This window comes from Tachypleus tridentatus, chromosome 9 (assembly GCF_004210375.1).
Source record: "Tachypleus tridentatus isolate NWPU-2018 chromosome 9, ASM421037v1, whole genome shotgun sequence".
Classification (NCBI taxonomy): Eukaryota; Metazoa; Arthropoda; class Merostomata; order Xiphosura; family Limulidae; genus Tachypleus; species Tachypleus tridentatus.
In genome coordinates, this window is record NC_134833.1 from 139,383,991 (window position 1) to 139,411,370 (window position 27,380).

Genomic DNA, 27,380 nt, shown 5'->3' on the forward strand with positions numbered 1-27,380 from the left:
TATTCAAATACGAGCATTCTAAAATGTTTAATGTTGGACACATGTGAGAGAAAGTATTGAAGAAATATAATTATAAATAACAAATGTACGTTAGCCAGTTTTTCTGGAGAAAACCAGTTTTTAACAGATATTATTGGTTGATAGTGATATGATATAGTTCTTTAGTGACTATATCAATTGGGTTGTTTAGTAAATTCTTCAACTGAAGTGGAGAAGACGGGGAAGGAAGCTTTTATCCACTTCAAAAGTGATCTGATAAAAGTCACTTCCTGCTGAGTAGAAAACCAAAGTTCACGATATTAGCGTCACTGACTTGCTTAAGTTGATCTCATTGTTCAGTCAGTAAGCAGCCATGTCTGTCAGAATAATCAAGAACTGTTTGTTGTTTATGTTAAGTTTATCCTGGATATGTTGGTATATGGTGCAGGCTCATCGACTGGGTTCACCTCCCCACATAGTGTTCATAGTAGCAGATGATCTAGGTAAAGAATTTACCTTCCTTTGTCTACCTAATGATTCTTCGTAAACGATTCAGTTTAAACTATCAGCCAGTGTTCCTATTGTAATAATTTACTTCTTATCTATAACAAAATACGTCGTGACGCTGTTACACAAGAATATTGAAACACAGTTTTGACGTATCTCTGAGTAAGCGGTTACCCTAAATTTCTGATATGTTTCTATTCAGATTGTCTTATTTTATTCTATTTTTTATTTCGTTTACAGCACAAAGCTCCACAATCAGATGTGCCTGAACTGGGGTGCAACCCCACTTTTACATATTTTATTATATAACAAATCTTTATTATATTATTATATAATTTTCTGGAGGGAGCACACCTTCGGATCCCACTAGATTGAGCTGCCTTTGGCAGCATGGTATCTGCTTTTGGAAACTTCTTATAATTCTTATCTCGCATTGTCAAATCTGCAACTCCTTCCTTCGTCACTGTGAAGGTTGCCCCCGGCAGGGGGTAAAGCCCCAAAGCTTAGCATTATAAACCCTTAAGATTTCCGCTTTGTCACAGAGGCTTTACGCTCTTACCATTGTTTCACGCGTCTATAGTACTCGTAACCAATAATACATTAATTTGTGATAAAAATCACATGAAACGTGTATGTTATTTCTCACATTCTCATTAATTTGTCCATTACGAATTCAAAATCAGAGGTGTGATATTTGCTACAAATTTTAGGAATGCTGCTTTTTAATACTTTGTTTGCATTCGGCGTTTATATAAAAAGTTTAAAACATAGACTGTATATGTATTATATATTAAAACTATGACGAGTTCTGGAATTGTCAGAAGGGCCTTTTTTGGATACAAATTAAGATAAATGTAGAGGGCTTGGTTTGGTTTGTTTTGAATTTCGCGCAAAGCTAACTTGCGTTTACTGTCCCTAATTTAGTAGTGTAAGACAAGAGGGAAGGAAGCTAGTCATTACCACCCACCGCCAATTCTTGGGCTACTCTTTTACCAACGAATAGTGGGATTAATCGTAACATTATAACGTCCCCACGGTTGAAAGGGCGAGCATGTTTAGTGTGACGGGGAAATGTGGAGGAAAAAACAACAACAAAATGTGATATCGACGTAATATTAAGCCTATTCACTACTACTTCTTCGCCAGCTTTCGACGTTTAAACTAGCTTTTAAAATATTAAACTATTTGTGTAAATGATATTTCAGTTAGTCTTTTTCTTTTAGTCCAACTAAAATGTTATGACTTTGAACGGAATGCATTTTTGGCAGTGAGTTGTTGAGAGAAAATAGAGACCTCAGATGCTATTTCTGCACGTCTCTGATTCCGTATTCACAATGGTCAAACTAAGAAAAATAATGTGGAAAGCCCCCTATCTTCATCTCAGATCGTTGAAATTTTTGTTTCTAGTGCTTACCTGCAGCTTTCGGAGTTTAAATCGTAATATATTTATTCGTATCAATCTAATAGTTAAAATGTATAGGCCTAAGATTTTCTCTGTTAACATAATTAATATTTGTTTACGTTGAGGTGTAACTAAACATTTCATATGTTACCAGTGGAAAAATATTCAAACACGTGTTAGATAAATAAGGGGTCTTGAGCATTTCTGTTGTTTCCTTGGATTTGAAGCTGAAAAAAGGTTTAAGTTCCTTTCGAAATTTGTCCAACGTTATCACTTATTTTAAATCTTTCGAGCAGGTTTATGATAATAAAAAGGTTACAAAAATAATGTTAAATTATGTTTAAATGATATTATTAATAATTCATTTCCATGTAATAGGAATTTTGCTAACTGAATAAGCAATACAGAAACGCGGATGTAGCTAGGGAGGGGGGGTCTACAGGGCTTTAGCCTCTTCCATCCGCTCTGAAATTTTAGAAAAGAAAAAATTTCTATCTCTGTTCTATTGTTTTAGTCCCCGTGGATCAGTAGTATGTCTGCAGAGCTACAACGCTTAAAACTTGGTTCTGATACCAGTGCTAGCACAGGTAGCCATTCGTGTAGTTTTTTGCTTAACCTCAAACTTATTAGTTAGCAAGCCCAGACAGTGAAAAAAAACGCATTTCACAACTTAGGGCCACGGATTCGCTATCGCATTCAACCAGGCAAGGGTAGCCAAAGAGTTAAACTAATTGCGAATATCATAGTAAACAATCTTACACAATATCATTTAAACGGCTTAAGGTGCTCAAAACTTGTACTGAAATTGGAAATGTTCGAAAAATCCTGGTTTTAAAATCGTTTTCTGGGTGTCTGGGTTGACGGAGAAAATTCCAGTCAAAACGAGAAATGTCTGGCAGAGTGGATCGTCTTTGGCTTGAAATATATATATTTAAAAAAATAACTTAGTGACTGCTCGTGGGGCCTGGCATGGCCAAGCGCGTAAGGCGTGCGACTCGTAATCCGAGGGTCGCGGGTTTGCCCTCCCAGCCGTGGGGGCGTATAATGTGACGGTCAATCCCACTATTCGTTGGTAAAAGAGTAGCCCAAGAGTTGGCGGTGGGTGGTGATGACTAGCTGCCTTCCCTCCAGTCTTACACTGCTAAATTAGGGACGGCTAGCACAGATAGCCCTCGAGTAGCTTTGTGCGAAATTCCAAAACAAACAAACAAAAGACTGCTCGTGTAGTTTTTTAATATTAATTTTATTTTTAGTATGTCATTTGCAACGAATAAGTTTTAGGAAAGACAAATGATATGTTTACTGTATAGGTTGGAATGATGTCAGCTGGCACAACCCAGATATTGTGACTCCCAAACCTCGAACGACTGGCTCGAGATGGTATCATTCTAAACCAATCTTATGTTCAACCCCTCTGTACACCGTAAGTATGACAAACTTTGAATGTAGCACCTTCTACTTTCCAGTGTAACAAACTTTAGTCATGAAGGACAGAATCTTTAATCTTAATTATAACAAAGTTTGGTCGTGAAAGACAGAATCTTTAATCTTAATTATAATGTAAAACAAGAGGGAATCTTCAATAGCTGCAGCTGTAATTAGATTCCAAATCAATCAAAAGTGGAGCTATGAGTTAAAAGTTTGTATTTGAAAATTTCAGAGCTATTCTATGAATCGCTATGCTGCAGCTAAATTTCAGGAAACCTTTACTAAAATGTTGACAGTTAGTTGCTACACAGAAAGGTGAACATATACTATTAAGAATATAAAAGTTTTAAAAAAGACAAAAGGTACATTTAGTTCATTATGAATAAAAGACTTACTATATGCATAGATATCTATTCTCTCCTAAACAGTAAAAGTTTAATTATTTCCAGCTTGGCAGCAACAAAATTTGCTAAACACTTAACGTGTTTTACATTAGCAAAGGCTTAATTTGTTGTTTAATAAATAATTACTGATTTGAGTGAACTTATGAAGGGTTTAAATTTAGAAAGAATAGAACAATATTAAAAACTCTACATATATGAAAAGTAATGCAAAAATTTACTATATTTTAAGAGAAAACACAATAATGTAGTTAGAAAGATCCAAATATCTTTATTCATTCATACACTTACATATACATGAAATCTCCTTCTTAGGCATATGAGATATTAACAAGTTTATTCAGAAACTGTATTTGAAATTTTATCAGCTCTTACTTCTTCTTGAAATATCATTAGGGAAATCTCTTGTGCAACCAGCTAATTGTCAATGAAGATTTTAATTAAGACAAACAGAATGTTTTTCAACTGTTAACAGAGATGTACGTCATATTGTGCTGTTCAGTGATAACTGATTTATTACAGCATATTTTGAATTATTTGTTAAATTCGTTATATATTCTTTATTTGTTTGCTACAAATATCCATACAGAAGAAACTATTAACATTGCTAATTTAAAACTTATTTGAATTTTTACTGTTTATGAATTGGTTCTCCCAAGAGTTGGCAGTAAGTTTACAGACTTAGAATACTAAAATTCAGTGTTTGATTTCCTTTAGAGGGCAGAATGCAGACAGCTCAATGTGTAGCTTTCCATCAGAAAACAACAATAACCTTATGGCTTTATTTCTATAGCAGAATTATCTCATAAAACTAAATGTATTAAGAATCATTGTATTAAAAAGAATATAATTAGTGTCATATTTCACAGTATAGTACTTTAAAAAAACAACAACATTTTCTTCACCACAAAGAAAAATAAAGTTTATTAACACTTTCACTAAAAGAAAACACTAAAACGTAGCAAAAAAGTATGCAATAATAATAGTGTATTTATGTCTCTCTGTAGACACATGTTTCACACACTGGCATGGTTACATGATTGAAATTCACAGGGTAATGTGTTATTTCCCAGTATGTGATATTTCAATGCTTATTATAAGATTCTGTGTTATTTCTAATTGTCTATGTTTTTATACATGTTAAACTGGAGTTATTTTGAAATACATCAGTCACAATAGTTTCAATCCTTTAATATTCATTTAAAGTCATTGTTGAAACATCTTATCTTTCATTGTCTAAACATTAATATTGAATCCTCCTATAAAAAAACAGATTATTATCTGTATTAATTATTTCATGATGAATCTTCCGAATAAGGGATTTTTGTAAAACATTTTATAAGCCATGCTATTGTGCTGAGATTATGCTGGGTCTGAGAGAATCTCAACAACAGTGTTTAATTAAATATGTTTACTAGCAGGGGTGTATATCCTGGGGGATAGGAGGTATACATCCCCCCTTCATTTTAGGTGGGGGGTAAGGTGCATACAATCATCCCTCCCTACAGTTTGGTCTGTTGAATTGTTTTATTGCATCACAGGCCTACAAATTGTGTGTTTGTTCTTGTGATTCTCGTGTTCTTACCAAACGAATTACATAATTAGGCCTAGATGTAGGCTTTTTCAGTAGCCGAAATGTACATCTTTAATATAGGCGTGCTTCTAAGCTTTTCGATCTAAGCGATAGTTCGTAAGTGTCAGTCAGTAGGCCTAAGTATACATGCAAGTATCGTGGCAGCAAAATTACTCTGTGACTGCATGTTTACAGCTTTCAGGTTCACGTAATCAGAGATTACCAATTTGCAAATTGAACAGTCCACATAAGTGTTTGCAAAAATCATCCCTTCCCCCATCGGGTGTAAAAAATCTACGCCCCTGTCTACTAGTACATAAAATATCAATTCTTCTCCTCTGAGTAGATGAGGAAGTGTAAGAAACGATCCACAATATATGCTTAAAACTTCCTTTTTTGAGTGTTAATTATGTATATCTAAACTTGAAAAGAAACATTAAGAGAACATCTATATATTTAATTCATGAAAGCTTAATTAAACAAATCTAGATATTTTTGTATCTATCATACTGTTTAAAGTTACTGAAAAGTGGACAGTAGCAGCTCTGATATTGTAATTCAAGAGTACTAATAACTAATATTAGCATTATAAGAAAATGACTGATGTGATGATAAATCTAGTATGAAGTTATAGGACAACAAGGGAACATATTTGGTCCATCTAAGCTGTCTAATGTACTAAAGTAAACTTAGAAATGAGGCAGCACTCGTTATTTAAATTCTCATCAAGCCTTCTTTAAAGTTTCCTTAAATTTACTGCCTTCATTACATCTGAAGACAACCCATTCAAAAGGCCAATTACACTTTCAGATAAACTAAACATTCTTAGCTGACGATGACTCATATCCTGCCGCAAGTTATATTTGTGTCGTCTTATCCTAACTATCTTATCATTAACTAGAAAAAATGATGCATCACCGATATTAGTTTCCTTCACAAACCTGAGGGAACTCAAGTTGTCACATAATCCCATTAGCTTTTCGTTGTTGTAAGTTATAGGTCTGATGGTCAATTTGGTATAGCGATAACGAAACACAAATAGTACACATTTTAAGTCCATTTAATTTAGTGTTACCTTTTCAGAAATAAAAATTAATCTACGATACACTCAATTTGTTGGTTATTTACATTTGATTTACTGAGTGAGAAACGAATAAATGATATTCCATAATACTGAAAAAAAAACACCTCGATTTGAATATGTATATTGTACTAACTAACTAATTTTACTGTAGGTTAGACCTTAACAAGATAAATAATATAAAACACTCAGTATGACCTCATTTAATTAGTGAAGTAAAATTTCATTATTTTCTAGTTTTTTCAAAAGTATATACATGAAAATTCCTAAGTTCAGAATGTAGAAGCTAGAGGGAGCACAGCCCTAAGGTCCATGATCTTAATTTTATTCTATGTAAAATTTTATGGTACGTGGGGCCCACACAACGTTTAATCCGCCGCTACCTAAGTTATGAAGCTTTTCTATGTTAATAATAAACCAGAAACAAGTAAAAGCTTATAAAAGTAACAAAATGTTTGAGAACGTTGTCTTCGTTGTGAAATAATATTCTTTCTGTTAAGATCAAGATTACTGGACTATACATTCTAACGAAATAACTTTTGTTTAACAAACCTAAGTTTCATTGTTTTTGAGCCTAAAGGTTTTAATTTTGTCAATAATTATTAATCTTAGTTGTCATAGCGATCATAAGGTATAGAGGGTTTGACTTTATATTGATTCTAATGACAAATTAAACCGAAAATATCCTCAGCTAAAATTACCCATAAAAAGATAAGTGATTTGAAATGGTGGTTTAATTTTTAAACCATCCTTCACTGGCATGTTTCTGAACTTACAGTACTAGAAACCTGGTTTCGATATCTGTGGTAAGTAGACCACAGATAGACTATTGTGTAGCTTTTTACTACAAATGTATAAATCTGACAATCTTGAAAAAAGAAAAATCAACATTCATCTGTTATACATAAACAACGGATTTAATATGACTCGTTTATATGAAGTATTGGAAGTCGTAAAGTGATCAGTTTATTTGAATTTTAATTCGTGAAGTGACTTGTTCATTTGAATGTTGTAGGTCGTAATATGTATCGTTCATTTGAGCTGTTTTGAGTTATAAAATTATTAGTTAATCTAATTTGTTGCAGGTCCCGAACAGCGTTTATGACTGGCTACTTTCCTTTTCATGTTGGAAGACAAGTAAGTACACAATGATAATTATAGATCTAGAACAGGAGGACATTTAAAAATATATTCCTGCAGCTCTTCGAGTTTGTTCTCACCCTAGAGTTACCAGTGGAATATTAACTCCATCGGCTTTTGAAAGACATTGTTCTAAACAATTTCAAATGTACACCAGTTTTTCTTGTGGGTACACGAGCTTGTTTGTTACAAGAGTCAGCAAAACTTATGAGTCACAAGAGCGAAATACCCCCATCAAGATTATAATTATTCCTACTAATTACATCTGAGGCTTCCTACATGTTATACGTATAAAACATAATTATCTCAAACCCCATTTTCTCCCCGAGGATCGGTTCTCCTCATTAAATATTAGCTGACAAAAAACAACAACAACAGAAAACAGCTACACACCATAGTGCAATATATGGACTCAACTAGAAGTGTGTGTTACGTTTTTATAAAAGTGGGTTTGCAGTTTTACGGTTAAATAACTGAACGAAACATAACGATACGTTAACTGAGTGATTATAATTATATACAGAAACCCATATAATGTTTATATGAAAACATTTATATTTGAAATCGTTCGAACCTTTTGAGGGATTCTGTTTGGACTGCTACGATTACTATAAATATACGTTTACAAATTTTTGATGTTCGTATTTTAACTCTGTACTGAGGTTGGTAACACAAGAACTAATTCCTATTGTTCATAGTACTCTTGACAATAATTACACATCATTACCCAACATATTGTAAGAAGTTTTTAAGACAAATAAGCCAATCTTAGACCAGAGACCCTGAAATATTTTCTACAGGCCCTCCATTCTACATGGATGAAAGCTTCCAAGGCTGCATATATTCGTTGGAGACTTGACAGATATTGTAACTGAATCATATTTCTGTTACTTCACTTTCTTTGATGACACATCTTTATCCCAAAGACATCCACTGGCATCAAAATGAGACTAGAAAAATTGAGAATCGATATGGGCATTAAATCCTTGTTTATTATTTTCTTAAAGACACCAAGGGACACTCGCAGCTTCATTACAACGGCCTTTTTGAGTTGAAGGGTTCTCTTTTGTTATCACAATATCAACTTTGCAAATGAAGGCATTTTCCCTTAATATATTTGGATGCGGTTTTATGGCTTTTTGAGTTGAAGGGCTCTCTTTCGCACTCACAGCATCCACTTTGCAGTTAAAGGATTTTGTCTTTATTTGTTTAGATGCATATTCCGGTTCTGTTGCTGGTTTAAGCTTTGCGAGTTTTTCATCTCCCGCGAATAACATTGAAGACTCTCTAAGTGTAATTTTTTAAAATATAATTACAATGTTTAACAATCTTATTGTATCAATATACCTCTTTGATGAGATATTTTACTGTAATACTTTACCAAATAGTTGAGAAGTGGCTGTTACTCAAATATACACGCCCGTGTTATTGTATTAACAAGCACTGTGTCAGTGCTATTAAATACTAAGGGTACATACATGTATATTTATGTAACATTTGCTACATATTGACCTAAATCACGTATATTTCTGTCCCAGAATCACGTGCTTCATTCTTTAGAGCCAACAGGAATTCCACTAAAGTTTACATTGCTTCCTGAGAAGTTGAGAGAATATGGCTATTCTTCTCATGCAATTGGAAAGTAAGTTCTCAAGATTACGTTTATGACGAGACTTAAACGAGATTGTTTGGTAGTTAATTAACCAAGTGTGTCTGTTTGATGTATTTCAGCAAAGAAATGTAATTTATTTACGCAAAAATGACAATTTAGTAGAATTATCTCTATCTATCAGTCGAAATGATCGTATCTAGTTGTACGTTATTTATAATTTTATGCAGCAAAAATATCTTGATTTTTGTTTAATCTCGCGCAAAGCTAAACAAGGGCTATCTGCGCTAGCCGCCCCTAATTTAGCAGTGTAAGACTAGAGGGAAGGCAACTAGTCATCATTACCCACCGCCAACTCTTAGGCTACTCTTTTACCAACGAATAGTGGGATTGACCGTCACATTATAACGCCCCTACGACTGAAAGGGCCAGCATGTTTGGTGTGACGAAGATTCGAACCCACGACCCTCAGATTACGAGTCGAGTGCCTTAATCACCTGACCATGCCGGGCCTGAATTTTGTTTTACCATTCCTATTAGAAAACAAATCTGCGTGATATTTTAAACAGAAATATGTATCGTTTTAAATATGAGTACAGCATACACCAAGAGTGGGGTGTCATTTTGTGTCTGTTATTGTAAAATTACTGTTATACCTTATTTCATTATTACTTTTAGCATAATATTTATTCCAGGTAAATTTATCTTTTAGATAATTCTGTTTCCAATAAAGACAAATATTGATTAAAATATTTCTTCCCTAGATGGCACTTGGGCTACTGTAATTGGTCTTATACTCCAACCTACCGAGGATTTGACAGTTTTTTTGGATTTTACTCTGGATCAGAGGATCATTTTACTCATACTAGGGGGCATAAGGACTTTTTATATTTCAATGAAGGCACCGAATGTGAGTGTTATATATCTAATTTTAAAAACAACAAACAAACAATAAAACTTCTAGTATTTGAACATTTTCTTATTTATGAGTATAATTCTTTGTTGTCTCTCGTCAAATTCGTCACAATTTCTGATGTGTACATTAATTCTGAAAATATCTATTTTTCTTTAGGTAGATGTTTTAGTGTATTGCGTGTTTAAAATAAACGTTAAATTACGTTAAGAAGAAATATATGCGAAGTATTTGTTTAGATTTTAGTCTAAAGCGGTTTATTTTTCTGAATAACGAAAAGATTGTTTGTGTTGAATGTTGTGCACAGCTACGTATTTCGTTTGATTTACTTTCTTATAACATCTCCTACCTTAAGATGTAGAGTGTGATTTTTCCTTCTTTTTTTCTTTTGAGGTGTGGCGGTAACAGAACCTGAACTATAAGATCTCGTGCTAACTACCGAGCCTCGCTCGACCAATAAAAACGGAAAGCTATAATTACAATCAAGACAAGCATGAACTGCAGGGGGACACTCAGCGTTGATTACATATAGGGTTCTCAACAAATACGTAAATGTGTCCGCGTGTCCGTCATTTTCAAACTATTTTGGGCAGAACAATGAGAAATAGTATTATACATAAGCCCACCAAATTTCACCAAAATCTGATAATTTATGACTGAGCTATAGAACAAAAATTGTGAGGAAAAAATCAATCCCCATGTTGACAGATAGGGAGTTTTTTTTAGATTTTCTTACGACCTTGGCCCTCCACAAACTAGTCGTGTATAAGTTAGATAATAGTCCAAATGTATATCAATTTTCGTCCAAATACTTTCAGCCATTTAAAAAAAAATATTTCTGACAAACACACACAAAGGCAAAAGTATAATCTCTGTCCACTTGCGGTGGGAGAGGTAATACGTAACAAGTGAGTTTTCTTATGCTACTGTTTTCTCTAAAATTGTTTGAGTTTTTATTATTGATTACAAAACCCAAACAAATTATTCTCAAGTAAAGCGACATATTTTGATGGAAATACTCTCTAATGTGGTCGTTAAATAAACCTCACAAGACTGGTTTGAGGTTGTGAACAATAATCTTTGTCACGTTTACTGTGACGTCTCATATACGTATTTAAGACCAAGAGGTCAATAATGTTAATTATGGGTTCTTTATTATAGGTTCACTGTTTGTGGACTTCTCCGTAGCTTGCCAGCTTTAAAAGATGAATATATTGTTCTGACCTAACTTTCGCGGATCGAAATTTAATATATATTATGAATTAGGCAAGCTGTGACTAAACAGTAAGGATGTCAGGCTGCGGTTCATAAGGTACAAGGTTTCAACTAAAATATGCCACTAAACACGTATGCCACTTTTAATTGTGTGAACATTATAACCGTGAGAACAGATACAGCTGTTCATATAAGAATAATCGTGTAGATGGTAGCGCTGTTGAATGGTAACCCTCACCCTCATACTAAGAAGTTCAAATAAGGAATAACTGTGCCTACTCTGGATTTTCAGATCTGGCTGCTTAGCTCAGATATTTCAAAAGGTTGACAATACCAGATTTATCCAATTAATAAATTTTCAAAGCTTGTTGAATGTTTCATCGAAAGTTTGGCGTAAGCCTAACTTGTTCTCAGAAAACAATTTAACGTTATATACTTCTTTAACAGGTAAGTTTATCTTGTACAAAATCGATGATTGGACGATTCATAATCTTTCAGGAAAATATTTATGCCTATCCTTTGAAATTCTCTAGCATTGATGCACAGTAAAGATCACCAAAACTGAACGAATTATTTTGTTATGACAAGTTACCTATGTATTTTTTAAATAGGGCAATGGTTAAATTCCAACATTGGCTTGGACTTCCGACAGGGCACTAGCCCTGCTACCAATTATTCTGGGAAGTACTCTACTGTAAGTAGAAATGTTATAGTTACTTTATATCTTTCTTTTAAGATACAGCTTCTCTTACAGTAGATTAGTACAAAAAAAGAGATGAAAGAATTTTATAAACATTTTTTTTCACAGACATGAAATTATCAATAAATTTTTTACCAAAGCACGCTAACTACGTAGAGCAAAATTAAACATTAATTTAATAAATATTGTATTAAATTTAATATAACGGTATAATACAATATCATAAAATAAAAATTTAAAATTACTGAGAATGCATTGATGCATTAGATGGCGCTCTCGCTATTATGGATGTTTTCGGTTACAATCCCTGTAACATCTCGGGAGGTTCGGACAATTTAGGTGTAAATCAGTATGCTGAGTTAAAAATGTTTAAAATATGAAACGATTATAAAAAAAAGTGGGTAAAGCCTATAAATATGAAATTAAAAATGACATATATCTCTATAATGAGCAAGTTCTAATGACCATGGCAATTTCAATAATTTTTAAACATTTTCAACATAAGTGGTTTAAAGGAATATTTTCTATTGCAGCACGTATTTGCTCGTATTATGACTAACTTACTCTCTACTTTGGATCCAAGTGTCCCGCACTTCTTCTATTTGCCATTCCAAGCGGTTCATAGTCCATTACAGGTAAGATGGAGATGATGATAACGTTAGAAATAAAAGGTATGAGAAGGGTCTAGTCACTCTAGTGTAAGAACGGACGATCTATTTGAAATTGTTAGTTTAGACCGATAGAGGGCAGCCTTCTCAGTGTGTTGTATTGTTTTGTGAAAATTTCATAAAAAATGAAATGTACTCAGACACCAATTAAAACAGAAGGTGGATGGAAATTAGAAGAGGTGTACAAGTTGTGAGAATAAATAATTGGATAATTAACTTGACTTTCTAATATTTTGTTTTTATAGCGATTCTCAGAACAAGGACTTATCTTTCTCAGTGCTGACGCATGCGCTCTTTGATTTGCAGACATAATCCAATTTCGACAAAACTAAACTGTTACTTGTTTCCCAAAATTTAGCTGAAAAAAAAAAGATCAACAACAAAAAAGAATGTAAACATGAAGCCGTGCACGTCGAGGCTTAGATCAGAAGGCCTTTAATTCTAAATAAACACTATTGATGAGTGAATACACTGGTCATCGAAATGAGGTCTGAAGGGCGCTTGATCAGCAATCTACGGGTCGAGGATTCAAATCCCTGTCCTCGAACATGTTCACCCTTTTATTCGTGTGGGCATTATAATATCACGGTCATTCCCACTAATGTTTGATAAAAAAAAAAAAAGTAGCCCAAGAGTTGGCGTGGATAATGTTTATTGGTTGCTCCCGTCTAGTCTATCATTGGTAAATCAGGGACAGTTAGCACGAATGACCCTCGAGTAGATTTGGGCGAAATACAAACCAAACTGAAAAAACAAAATCAAATATCGAAATGAATTTTAGGATGGTGATTATCCTGTCAAAGCTTTGCAAATAACTTACGTTTAGTTATTGTTTGCACTGATGTGCAAGTTATCCTTGAGAGCTAAGAACGGGAGGAGATAAAATCCGTTACTGTGGTTGTCAGTTCGTTGAGGATAAGCAATATAGGGCTCATATGTCTCATAGGTATGAGCCAGGCATGGTCATATGGCTAGGGCGCTTGACTCGCAATCTAAGGGTCGCAGATTCGAATTCCCCTCACACCAAACATGCTCGCTCTGTCAACCGTGGGGACGTTATAATGATAAAATTAATCCCACTGTTCGTTGGTAAAAGAGTAGCTCTAAAATTGTTGGCGAGTGTTGATGACTAGCTGCCGTTCCTCTAGCCATACACTGCTAAATTAGGGACAGTTAGTGCAGATAGTCCTCGTGTAGCTTTGCTCGAAATTCAAAAACAAACAAACTTCTCGTTGGCTTCAGTATGAATAACGGAGCATATTATGGCGCCAGTTAAACTATCTCTCGACCTGCTATCTCTTTTCAAACTCAGTGGTTTCAGTAGTCTTCATTCATTACTTATTAATGACAGAATCTTGGGATGATTTTTTATCTTCGCCAAGTTATTAAAGTATTTGTCTAATCGACTGAGTTATGGATTCAAAGTTTGGATGATCTCAGCTTCCATTTAGAAACGTTTCTAAATTAACAGGATGGTATCATCTTCTGAAGATTTATATAGCTTGAAAATTAAGTTACCATTTCTATTCGTATTATAAATTTTTACACTATAATAATAATAATGATTTTGCTTCGGTATTTATACATATTTTCTATCGTATGGAAATATAGGCATAATTTTAATTTTCCTAGGTTCCTAAAAAGTATATGCGTTTTTATGAAAACATTCGGGACAAATCTAGGAGAAAATTTTCTGGTAAGTAACCATGAAATTTAATAAGTTCTTAGTACAATAAAATAAAACAACACCTGAAACGACACAAAAGCCAAAGACTTTCTAAGAGTGCTTTCTTGCTCATCAGGAGTTCGTGATGATGAAGGGGTTCATTTTTGAAAGTTTTGGAGCTTTTTGTTCAAATTCGTAAAAAAATAAATAAAGATAAAATAAAAGTTTATATTTCTACCACCAGATGACAATATGCAGAATTTTATTTGCTTAAACAAAAAAAAGCGGCCCGGCATGGCCAGGTGGTTAAACCCTCGACTCGTAATCCGAGGGTCGTGAGTTCGAATCCCCATCACACCAAACATGCTTGTCCTTTCACCCGTGGAAATGTTATAATGTTATGGTCAATCCCATTATCCATTGGTAAAAGAGTAGTCCAAGAGTTAGCGGTGGGTGGTGATGACTAGCTGCATTCCCTCTAGTCTTACACTGCAAAATTAGGCACGGCTATCGTAGATGGCCCTCGTGTAGCTTTGTGCGAAATTCAAAACAAACCAAACCAAACCAAAAAAACTCTGCGAGACTGACCCTCCTGGGTATTGGGAGGAAGAGGTCTAATGTACCTGACCCTCCTGGATATTTAACATTAATACCCAAATACCCACACAGTGAAACTCGAACTCTGAGAGAATAATGAAACGTATTTTTAGGTCTGTAAAATAGCGTTATTTGTTATTATCGTTTTTATTATTTAATAGAGACCTAGTCATTGGACATTTGACTCGCCATCTGAGAGCCGTGAGTTCGATTCCCATCCCATAACATGCTCAATCCAACTACTTGTTGGTTAAGAGTGACCCAAGAGTTTGTATTAATCTTTAATTAGAGATACAGTTATTGGTTCAGGCAGCAGTGGGGAAGCCATAGCGCACACGTGTCCAGGCCACCCAATCAGATTCTCTGTCCGAATACGTCACACGTAGCGCTTTCTTTTAGCTCCCTCTAACTTGTCTCTATTTAACCCTTGGACACGCTACTGTCTGGCAGCAATTGTTAGTTTAAAGAACTACAGTTTCTGTGATTCTGAAACAAAACAAGAAAGAACCTTTTCTTTCAATATAATTTTTATCAACGTTTTTGTTGCTGTTTTTTAAGAATAGGAGGTATAACTGTGACCTCATGTGTTTTCTAACATTCAAATTGTGTTTCCATTCAACATCTCAAGTAATAGTTAATGTTTCTTTGTTAAGTATAAAGCAATGCAATGGGCTGTCTGTGGTGTGCGCTTATCCTGTGAATCGAAATCCGATATTTAGCTTTATAAACCTTCTTACTTGTCGCTGAGCCACTAGGACGGGCAATATTTAATTTCACAATAACAAACGTTCCCAGCGGTAAGCTTACGGAATTACAACGTTAAATTCCTGGATTCGATTCCCCGCTATGGATACAGCAGAGAGCACGTTGCGGTTTTGTGGCTTTGCTATAAAACAAACGAAAAAACGATAGCAACTAATGTAAGAAGGTCTATATATCGTTATATAATTTCTTTTAATTGTTAAAAATATCTTTATGTTGTTTTTTAGGGATGGTCACTGCTTTGGACGAGGCAGTTGGAAAAATTGTCGCAAATTTGAAAAAATATGGTTTTTACAGGAATTCAGTGATCGTCTTCGTAACAGATGTAGGTATTTTTTTTATTATTATTAAAGGTAATACAAACCCAGGCCCGACCCAGCATGGCCAGGTAGTTAAGGCGTCGGACTTGTAATCCGAGGATTGCTAGTTCGAATCCCCTTCGCTCCAAACATGCTCGCCCTTTCAGCCGTGGGGGCGTTATAATGTGAAGGTCAATCCCACTATCCGTTGGTTAAAGAGTAGCCCAAGAGTTGTCGGTGGATGGTGATGACTAGCTGCCTTCCCTCTAGTCTTACACTGCTAAATTAGGGACGGCTAACACAGATAGCCCTCGAGTAGCTTTGTACGAAATTTAAAAAAAACAACAAATAAACAATTATTAAACGTAATACAAACCCAGGCCCGGCCCGGCATGGCCAGGTAGTTAAGGCGTTGGACTTGTAATCCGAGGATTGTTAGTTCGAATCCCCTTCCCTCCAACATGCTCGCTATTTCAGCCATGGGGGGTTACGGTGAATACCACTATTTTTTTGTAAAAGAGTAGCCCAAGATGTGGCTGTGGGTAGTGATGACTAGCTGCCTTCCCTCCAGTCTTACACTGCTAAATTAGGAACGGGTAGTGCAGATAACCCTCGTGTAGCTTTGTGTGAAATTCAAAAAAGAAACACAACACTAATCTACACATAGAATCAAAACCTGGGGATTATCTTTGGGGTTATCGCATTTAAAAGTTCTGTGAAAAAAATTATTTTACGCTTTATGTGTATTATTATAAAATGTTTGTTTGTTTTGGAATTTCGCACAAAGCTACTCGAGGGCTATCTGTGCTAGCCGTCCCTAATTTAGCAGTGTAAGACTAGAGGGAAGGCAGCTAGTCATCACCACCCACCGCCAACTCTTGGGCTACTCTTTTACCAATGAATAGTGGGATTGACCGTCACATTATAACGCCCCCACGGCTTGGAGGGCGAGCATGTTTGACACGACTCGGGCGCGAACCCGCGACCCTCAGATTACGAAGCGCACGCCTTACGCGCTAGGCCATGCCAGGCCTGTTATAAAATGACAAAGCCTATTTTCCATTTATTTATTCTTTACTGAATGATATTATGCCCATTAATATTGCCCGATTACCAGGTATAATTACTATTAGATAATAAGTAAAATATAACATACGCGTGTGGATTTGATAAGCCTACCAGCTTTATAAACTGAAACACTCATATAACAATCACGTATAAGTAAATAACGAACATTATTTCATGACTGTGATGCATTTGCGCCATTACACGCTTGTAAGTTGTATCATACCTTGGTTTGTTTTTCGGCGTGTCAATAAAACAGCAAACATGCGCAGTGAAACATTTATTTTATTAATGCAATAGCGTATTGCCGGTATTGGAGTAGGGCTACTAAAATGTATTTTATGGCAGCCTTGACGTTTACTCTAAAAAATTAAAATAATAATAATAAAAAAGTTAATTTGTAACTGTCTTCGGTGTTAAGGAAGTTTTCATCTTGCTATGGTTGTCTTTCTCATTCATCTGGGCCTCGCATGGCCAGGTGGTTAAGGCACTCGGCTTGTATTCCGAAAGTCGAGGGTTCGAATCCCCGTCACACCACACATGCTCGCCCTCTCAGTCGTGAGGGCGTTATAATGTTACAGTTAATCCCACTATTCATTGGTAAAAGAGTAGCCCAAGAGTTGGCGGTGGGTGGTGATGAATAGCTGCCTTCCCTCTAGTCTTACACTGCAAATTTAGGGTCGGCCAACGCAGATAGCCCTCGTGTAGCTTTGCGCGAAATTCAAAACAAACCAAATTTCATTCATCTGAATTTACTTCCGGTGGCCCAGCTATATGGGCTCAAAGGCAACTGGCTACTTGGTCTTTTGTTTAACACAGATTTGCTCTACCTTAAAAAACAATAACAACAACAAAAACAGTGTGTTAGGAGAACAGAATATGTTGTAAAAATTATATGAAAGCTACATTTAATAGTTTAATTTTTCAAATACCGCAGAACGGAGGACAGGTTCAGTCTGGAGGAAACAATTGGCCCCTGAGAGGAAACAAAGGAACACTGTGGGAAGGAGGAACAAGAGGTCCTGCATTTGTACACAGCCGTCTATTGGAAGAGAAAGGTTATGTCAGTAACAAGTAAGAAGGTTTAAAATATTATTAAAACTAAAGCAGAAATTCGCTATTTGTGGTTCACTGGTGGTTCTCGCACTCCCTTACGATTACATAATTATGAATAGGTGGCAGCAGTGTTGTAGGACAATGAGATAAAAATATTCAGACGATCCTGAAAAAAGAAACACATTTGAGTTTTGTTTTTGAATTTCCCCAAAAGCTACATGAGGGCTATCTGCGCTAGCCATCCCTAATTTAGCAATGTAAGAGTAGAGGGAAGACAGCTATTCATCACACCCACCGCCAACTCTTAAGTTATTCTTTTACCAACGAATAGTGGGTTTAACTGACACATAATAATGCTCCCACGATTGAAAGGGCAAATATGGTGATATCACGGGGGCTCGAACATGCAACCCTCAGATTACAAGTGCCCCTAACATCCTAGTCATGCCGGACCAAATTTGAGAACCCGTGAAATAAAGTATTTCATTAACCCTGCTTTCTTAAGCTTGTTTTATTATTATCTTCGTATTAGTTTCATGTTAATATGGGGAAAGTTATGTTAATTATATTTTTCTTGTGTTTTAGTGTTATAAGCCACAAGATTTACCGCTAAACAAATATTATTTTGATTTTTTTTATATCAGGAAAATTACTATACATGGTATTAATTATTCTTGAACTGTTAGTGAAAGTACAAGTTTCTTTGAAGAAACCAATTTTCTTCTTGTTAGCAGACATTTTCCTGGAATTAAAATTATTTATAACAGTTACCAAACAGGTTTTTGAATTAAAACTATCTATAATAGTTACCAAACAGGTTTTTGAATTAAAACTATCTATAACAGTTACCAAACAGGTTTTTTGAATTAAAACTATCTATAATAGTTACCAAACAGGTTTTTTGAATTAAAACTATCTATAATAGTTACCAAATAGGTTTTTTGAATTAAAACTATCTATAATAGTTACCAAACAGGGTTTTTGAATTAGAACTATCTATAACAGTTACCAAACAGGTTTTTTGAATTAAAACTATCTATAATAGTTACCAAACAGGGTTTTTGAATTAGAACTATCTATAACAGTTACCAAACAGGTTTTTTGAATTAGAACTATCTATAACAGTTACCAAACAGGTTTTTTGAATTAAAACTATCTATAATAGTTACCAAACAGGTTTTTGAATTAAAACTATCTATAATAGTTACCAAACAGGTTTTTGAATTAAAACTATCTATAATAGTTACCAAACAGGTTTTTTGAATTAAAACTATCTATAATAGTTACAAAACAGGTTTTTTGAATTAAAACTATCTATAATAGTTACCAAACAGGTTTTTTGAATTAAAACTATATATAACAGTTACCAAACAGGTTTTTTGAATTAAAACTATATATAACAGTTACCAAACAGGTTTTGAATTAAAACTATCTATAATAGTTACCAAACAGGTTTTTGAATTAAAACTATCTATAATAGTTACCAAACAGGTTTTTTGAATTAAAACTATCTATAACAGTTACCAAACAGGTTTTTTGAATTAAAACTATTTATAACAGTTACCAAACAGGTTTTTTGAATTAAAACTATCTATAATAGTTACCAAACAGGTTTTTTTTAATTAAAACTATCTATAATAGTTACCAAACAGTTTTTTTTTAAATTAAAACTATCTATAACAGTTACCAAACAGGTTTTTTGAATTAAAACTATCTATAATTGTTACCAAACAGTTTTTTTTAATTAAAACTATCTATAACAGTTACCAAACAGGTTTTTTGAATTAAAACTATCTATAATAGTTACCAAACAGGTTTTTTAATTAAAACTATCTATAATAATTACCAAACAGTTTTTTTTTAATTAAAACTATCTATAACAGTTACCAAACAGGTTTTTTGAATTAAAACTATCTATAACAGTTACCAAACAGGTTTTTTGAATTAAAACTATCTATAATAGTTACCAAACATTTTTTAAAATTAAAACTGTGTATAATAGTTACCAAACAGGTTTTTGAATTAAAACTATGTATAATAGTTACCAAACAGGTTTTTGAATTAAAACTATCTATAACAGTTACCAAACAGGTTTTTTGAATTAAAACTATCTATAATAGTTACCAAACATTTTTTAAAATTAAAACTGTGTATAATAGTTACCAAACAGGTTTTTGAATTAAAACTATGTATAATAGTTACCAAACAGGTTTTTGAATTAAAACTATCTATAACAGTTACCAAACAGGTTTTTTGAATTAAAACTATCTATAATAGTTACCAAACAGGTTTTTTTAATTAAAACTATCTATAATAGTTACCAAACAGTTTTTTTTTAATTAAAACTATCTATAACAGTTACCAAACAGTTTTTTTTAATTAAAACTATCTATAACAGTTACCAAACAGGTTTTTTGAATTAAAACTATCTATAACAGTTACCAAACAGGTTTTTTGAATTAAAACTATCTATAATAGTTACCAAACAGGTTTTTGAATTAAAACTATCTATAATAGTTACCAAACAGGTTTTTTTGAATTAAAACTATCTATAATAGTTACCAAACATTTTTTGAATTAAAACTATGTATAATAGTTACCAAACAGGTTTTGAATTAAAACTATCTATAATAGTTACCAAACAGGTTTTTTGAATTAAAACTATCTATAACAGTTACCAAACAGGTTTTTTGAATTAAAACTATCTATAATAGTTACCAAACAGGTTTTTGAATTAAAACTATCTATAATAGTTACCAAACAGGTTTTTGAATTAAAACTATCTATAATAGTTACCAAACAGGGTTTTGAATTAAAACTATCTATAACAGTTACCAAACAGGTTTTTGAATTAAAACTATCTATAATAGTTACCAAACAGGTTTTTGAATTAAAACTATCTATAACAGTTACCAAACAGGTTTTTTGAATTAAAACTATCTATAATAGTTACCAAACAGGTTTTTTGAATTAAAACTATGTATAATAGTTACCAAACAGGTTTTTGAATTAAAACTATCTATAATAGTTACCAAACAGGTTTTTGAATTAAAACTATCTATAATAGTTACCAAACAGGTTTTTTAATTAAAACTATCTATAATAGTTACCAAACAGGTTTTTTGAATTAAAACTATCTATAATAGTTACCAAACAGGTTTTTTGAATTAAAACTATCTATAACAGTTACCAAACAGGTTTTTTGAATTAAAACTATCTATAACAGTTACCAAACAGGTTTTTTGAATTAAAACTATCTATAATAGTTACCAAACAGGTTTTTGAATTAAAACTATCTATAATAGTTACCAAACAGGTTTTGAATTAAAACTATCTATAATAGTTACCAAACAGGTTTTGAATTAAAACTATTTATAACAGTTACCAAACAGGTTTTTTGAATTAAAACTATCTATAATAGTTACCAAACAGGTTTTTTAATTAAAACTATCTATAATAGTTACAAAACAGGTTTTTTAAATTAAAACTATCTATAACAGTTACCAAACACGTTTTTTGAATTTAAACTATCTATAACAGTTACCAAACAGGTTTTTTGAATTAAAACTATCTATAATTGTTACCAAACAGTTTTTTTTAATTAAAACTATCTATAACAGTTACCAAACAGGTTTTTTGAATTAAAACTATCTATAATAGTTACCAAACAGGTTTTTTAATTAAAACTATCTATAATAATTACCAAACAGTTTTTTTTTAATTAAAACTATCTATAACAGTTACCAAACAGGTTTTTTGAATTAAAACTATCTATAACAGTTACCAAACAGGTTTTTTGAATTAAAACTATCTATAATAGTTACCAAACATTTTTTAAAATTAAAACTGTGTATAATAGTTACCAAACAGGTTTTTGAATTAAAACTATGTATAATAGTTACCAAACAGGTTTTTGAATTAAAACTATCTATAACAGTTACCAAACAGGTTTTGAATTAAAACTATCTATAATAGTTACCAAACATTTTTAAAATTAAAACTGTGTATAATAGTTACCAAACAGGTTTTTGAATTAAAACTATGTATAATAGTTACCAAACAGGTTTTTGAATTAAAACTATCTATAAAAGTTACCAAATAGGTTTTTTGAATTAAAACTATCTATAACAGTTAGCAAACAGGTTTTTGAATTAAAACTATCTATAACAGTTACAAAACAGGTTTTTTGAATTAAAACTATCTATAATAGTTACCAAACAGGTTTTTTTAATTAAAACTATCTATAATAATTACCAAACAGTTTTTTTTTAATTAAAACTATCTATAACAGTTACCAAACAGGTTTTTTTAATTAAAACTATCTATAACAGTTACCAAACAGGTTTTTTGAATTAAAACTATCTATAATAGTTACCAAACATTTTTTAAAATTAAAACTGTGTATAATAGTTACCAAACAGGTTTTTGAATTAAAACTATGTATAATAGTTACGAAACAGGTTTTTGAATTAAAACTATGTATAATAGTTACCAAACAGGTTTTTGAATTAAAACTATCTATAAAAGTTACCAAATAGGTTTTTTAATTAAAACTATCTATAACAGTTAGCAAACAGGTTTTTGAATTAAAACTATCTATAACAGTTACAAAACAGGTTTTTGAATTAAAACTATCTATAACAGTTACCAAACAGGTTTTTTGAATTAAAACTATCTATAATATTTACCAGACGGGTTTTTGGAAATAAAAAGTTTCTTATAGTTAACATGCAAGTCTCCTTAAACAAAATAATTTTCTTATTACTAGTAGATAAATTTCTAGGAATAAATCCATCTCTAATACTTCAAAGCTATCTCTAACAGTTAGCGGAAAGGTTTCTGTGAACAAAGCTGTCTCTCTAATGTTAGTGGGCATTCTTCTGAGAGCAAAACTCTTACATATTTGTAAAAATAAAACTAATCTTAATAAGTAGTCATTCTCTTATAACATAAATAATTTTGTATATTGTGTTGCTATTTTTCCATATAAAGATTAGTACATGCAGTGGATTGGTATCCGACGTTCATCGACATCGCTGGAGGTCAGCCCGGTTAGTTGTGTACATTATATGATACAGACTAGTTTACAGAAATGTCAGACTGTATTTACATAAAATTATCGCACGTGTAAATAAGAAGAGAAGATAATCAGAACTATATACTTAAGTTTATATGGCTAGCCACATTTGTAAAACTCAAAATACACCTGGTTTGAAACAAAACATGAGCAAATCTGTTCTGTATCACAATTTTCTGAAGCCATTATTATTGAAACCCAGTTTTTAGCATTATAAGCCTAGAAAATTATCGCTGAATCACTAGGGGGCTGTCTAAAGGAGAAGAACAGAAACAGAACTGGTTTACTGTTAGACGTTCTTAACGTGGAAGGCACGCTCAGTATAGAAAGTTTATTTGAAATAAGTTATTACTTCCAATTAGCACTGTATATATATAAATATATTTTAAAAATGATTAGTTATCGTACTGAAGGATTAATTATTTTTATGTAATTAATATTTTGATTTCAACTGATACTAAGAAATAAACTATTAATTCAAGTTAAAGTTGCTGACAGTTTTCAAAAGTAGAGAACTCAAATAATGAAATGTTGCATTAGCAGTTGCTGTTAATCTGAAGGTGTGGACAGGTGTGTCTGTATAGATATGATAGTAGCGTCCATTCATGTAACTTCTTTGCAGGGCTTGGGTGGATTTTCACCAAATTTAGCACGACGATCTGCTGGGTGTTTAGGCAGACACAGAAATTTTTAGTGTTGCATTTTGCCGATTTTATGGGTGTGTTTATCTCTGCTTCGCCTCCTGCGGATTGATCTTCACCAAATTTGGCATTAAAGTTTGTTTGTTTTTTTTTTTTTGGGGGGGTTGCGATTTCATATTTTGGGTTTTGAAGTTTTATGGGCCTTTTTGTATGTGAGGGAAGCAACTTTTTATGTCCTAAAATAATCTTTCATTATTCATGAATTTATATAACTTCCGTCCAGAGGACGGGTACTTCATCTAGTATATTAAAATATTGATTAATGGTTGAACAGATGGATCAATGAACGTATAAATTAATGGCAAAACTAATTTCTAGAACCATCTTGGATTTATAATTACGTTTTTCATATCTCAAGATATGACTGTGGATGGAGTGTCACAGTGGACGACACTACGGACAAATGGACCCGAAGTACGAAACGAATTTGTTTATAATATTTTCGATACAGGAAGAAAGCCACTCAAGGGCGCCATCAGGTGGGAGTTAAGAAAAATAAATGAATTACTTTACACGGAATTTATACAGAGAAATGTTAAAAAATTAAATAATTATTCAGAAGTCAACCGTTATCTTATTTCGCTACCAAGCTGCATTTGCAATAGAATAATATCTGAAAAAAAGAGTAAAACTGTTTTATATTGTGTTCTAGAAGATTTTTGAAAATTTCAACATAATAATTTGTATTGTTTCTCTGAAAGTTTATTCAACTTGTTATTAACTTTAAGTTATTTTTATTTATCTGCAGTTACTTGAAAATATCTACATATGAGTATAACACACGTTTGCAAATTGTGTAATGATAGATTTTAATTGTTATTTCACAAACAATTCTTATTATGGTATGATTTTCTGATAAGTTATATTGCTTTCGGTTCTTTTGTACTTTAGGGTTTAATTTTAATCAAGTATCAACTTAACACTTGGATTTCATTTCAGAAATATTTTGTTGTTTCATAATATTCTTAATATTAAGTTACTTGTTCAAATAATACTCTTTACTAGAGTTGGTAATTTCAAGCTGATTAAAGGATTCCCTGGTAATCCGAGTGGATGGATTCCGCCACCTAGCGTCCACTTTACACACGAACCTACTCAGCACTGTTACGTCAGAAGAAACGGTAATGAACAAGAAATTAGACTGTTTAATATCCAAGGTATGTGTATAATATTTAATACTAGCGTATAAACCGTCAAAACTGACGGCCAAGTTCTTCCCCCACCACATGGTATATCTTAACCTCACATTTCAAGCTTGACTGACACAGAGGCAGAAAAGTGTATTTGGGGCAGTCAAACGTGATAAATTCGTTTGTGAACCAATCACATAACCAATTCATAGAATAATTATCGCGTAAAATCAGTTATATTAACAATTTCTATTATACAGAAAAGCCACTGTGTTTGTTGGCCCGGCATGACCAGTTGGATAAGGCACTCGACTCATAATCTGAGGGTCGCAGGTTCGAATACCCATCACACTAAACATGCTTTCCCTTTTAGCTGTGGAGGGCGTTATAAGGTTACTGTCAATCTAATTATTTGTTGGCGGTGGGTGGTGAAGACTAGCTGCCCTCCCTCTAGTCTTACACTGCAAAATTAGGGACGGCTCGCGCAGATAGCCCTCGTGTAGCTTTGCGCGAAATTCAAACCAAACCAAACCAAGCCATGGCGTTTTGATAACACTACATTCCTACAATGGCTTTTATGTCATATAGCATAGCAACAAAATTATAACGTAATATTGTTGTTAGTGTATGTACTGAATGAATAATAAACGTATTGTTAAAATATTTGTTGATTTATATACTTAGAGTCACTATTGATTAAAGAGGCTTGGCTTAAACAGAAACTAATGCAGAAACTATTTTATGACTAATTTATGCACTTGGTTCTAGGATAGGTGATCCTAACACTCACTACATTTTCATGATTTCACGGTTCCCTGGTACTTCCGTCACTAAACTCGCAATGGGCAGACAGAAATCGACCTATTATATCTATTATAAATACATTTTGGCATTTATATTTCCTCCTATTTCGAGAAATCAAGAGCGACATAACATACAGTGGCTTTTATATAGGTAAGGTGGTAGGTGTGTAATATTTAATGTCCGTGGTAGGTGTACACCACTCGCTAACTTAATCCACAGATTTACAGTTAATATTTCTGTATTTTATTAGTTAACGATATTTAAATACATATTATTTATCGTAATGCAAGATTAAGGTTTTTGATATATATTTACAGTTAGATTTTGATGTGTGTGGTTTTGTTACAAAAACACACACGCCGAAATCGAACTGTACATCTGTGTTCACCGAGGGGAATTGAACTCCTGATTATACCGTTGTAACTCCGAAAAATTACTGCTGTCTCACCGGGGAACAATTATAATTTTACATAAAACTAAAAACGATTTAAACTGATATTTAGATATAAACCATTAACTGAAGTCGGTGTTAAACTTTTCAAAGTTAAAGACAACAGTATTTTCACGTGCATCAAGAATTGCTGTTTGTAGTTTTTCGTACCACTGGTAATTTGCAAGTGACCTCCAGGTAATTCGTGGGTTCTTCTCAAATACAAGTCTCGTGAAGACTAACATCATTCTTCCCACTAATTCTTATGAGTTTTTATGCTCAGACAGGTGGTTAAGGCACTCGACTCGTAATCCGAGGGTCACGGGTTCGAATCCCCGTCACATCAAACATGCTCGTCCTTTCTTTTGTAGGGGCGTTATAATGAGACGTTGAATCCCACTATTCGCTAGTAAAAGAATAGCCCAAGAGTTGGCAGTGGGTGGTGATGACTAACTGTCTTACCTCTAGTCTTACACTGTTAAATTAGGGACGGATAATGCAGATAGCCCTCGTGTAGCTTTGCGCGAAATTAAAAACAGTTCAAAAAAGTTCGTTAGATATTCATCAGTGAATTTAGTTATTTCGGTTGCAGGATGAATCGTTTCTTTTCAGTTATAATGGTTCTCGTGCAAGCATCACTGCAAAGATCTCTGAGCACAATTAGATGAAATCGACAGTTCTCTGATTATTAGAAAAAGAACATCTGAATCACAGTGTATAGAATTTCTACTCACGAGTACTTCTTTAAAAATATCACCAAGAGACAGGGGACCAAACTTCTGGATCTTCTGTAGTGCTGAAAAACAAGAGAACCGATAGGGTTTATCCTCCTACAGCTGAAAATAACACGGAAACTCGCGTATTGGCTATTAATTGAAACTCTCAGCCAATCAAAGTTCACCACTGTGAACGTACGGTGTTTGATAAATTTTGATCAGTCATTTTTAATTCTTAAACAAGAAGGTGATATCACTTTTGGGCTGCTCTCCCACCCCAACCCCCGTGTAGAATTATCGACAATTTTGTGAAGATTCCAAACTAAACAAACCACATTCAATGTTCGTAGATGATCCGACAGAGCGGTATAACTTGGTTCACGTGCTGCCAGACAGAGTAAAACAGATGATTCACCGCTTGGAGGAATATCGTGCAACAATGGTACCAGCAGATAATCCAC

General features: G+C 33.3%; 1 pseudogene across 1 annotated transcript in view; it reads left to right on the forward strand.

Moving 5' to 3' along the window:
• Positions 1-303: 303 nt before the first annotated feature.
• LOC143226510 (arylsulfatase B-like) overlaps positions 304-27,380 on the forward strand; it is a 58,578-nt pseudogene continuing 31,501 nt past the window's right edge. Inside the window, exons 1-13 of the transcript XR_013014653.1 lie at positions 304-482; positions 3,199-3,311; positions 7,457-7,508; positions 9,050-9,153; positions 9,885-10,030; positions 11,860-11,942; positions 12,482-12,583; positions 14,249-14,312; positions 15,869-15,966; positions 17,943-18,079; positions 23,054-23,112; positions 24,198-24,318; positions 24,845-24,996. The product of XR_013014653.1 is annotated as an arylsulfatase B-like (transcript). The remainder of the gene's footprint in view (positions 483-3,198; positions 3,312-7,456; positions 7,509-9,049; positions 9,154-9,884; positions 10,031-11,859; positions 11,943-12,481; positions 12,584-14,248; positions 14,313-15,868; positions 15,967-17,942; positions 18,080-23,053; positions 23,113-24,197; positions 24,319-24,844; positions 24,997-27,380) is intronic.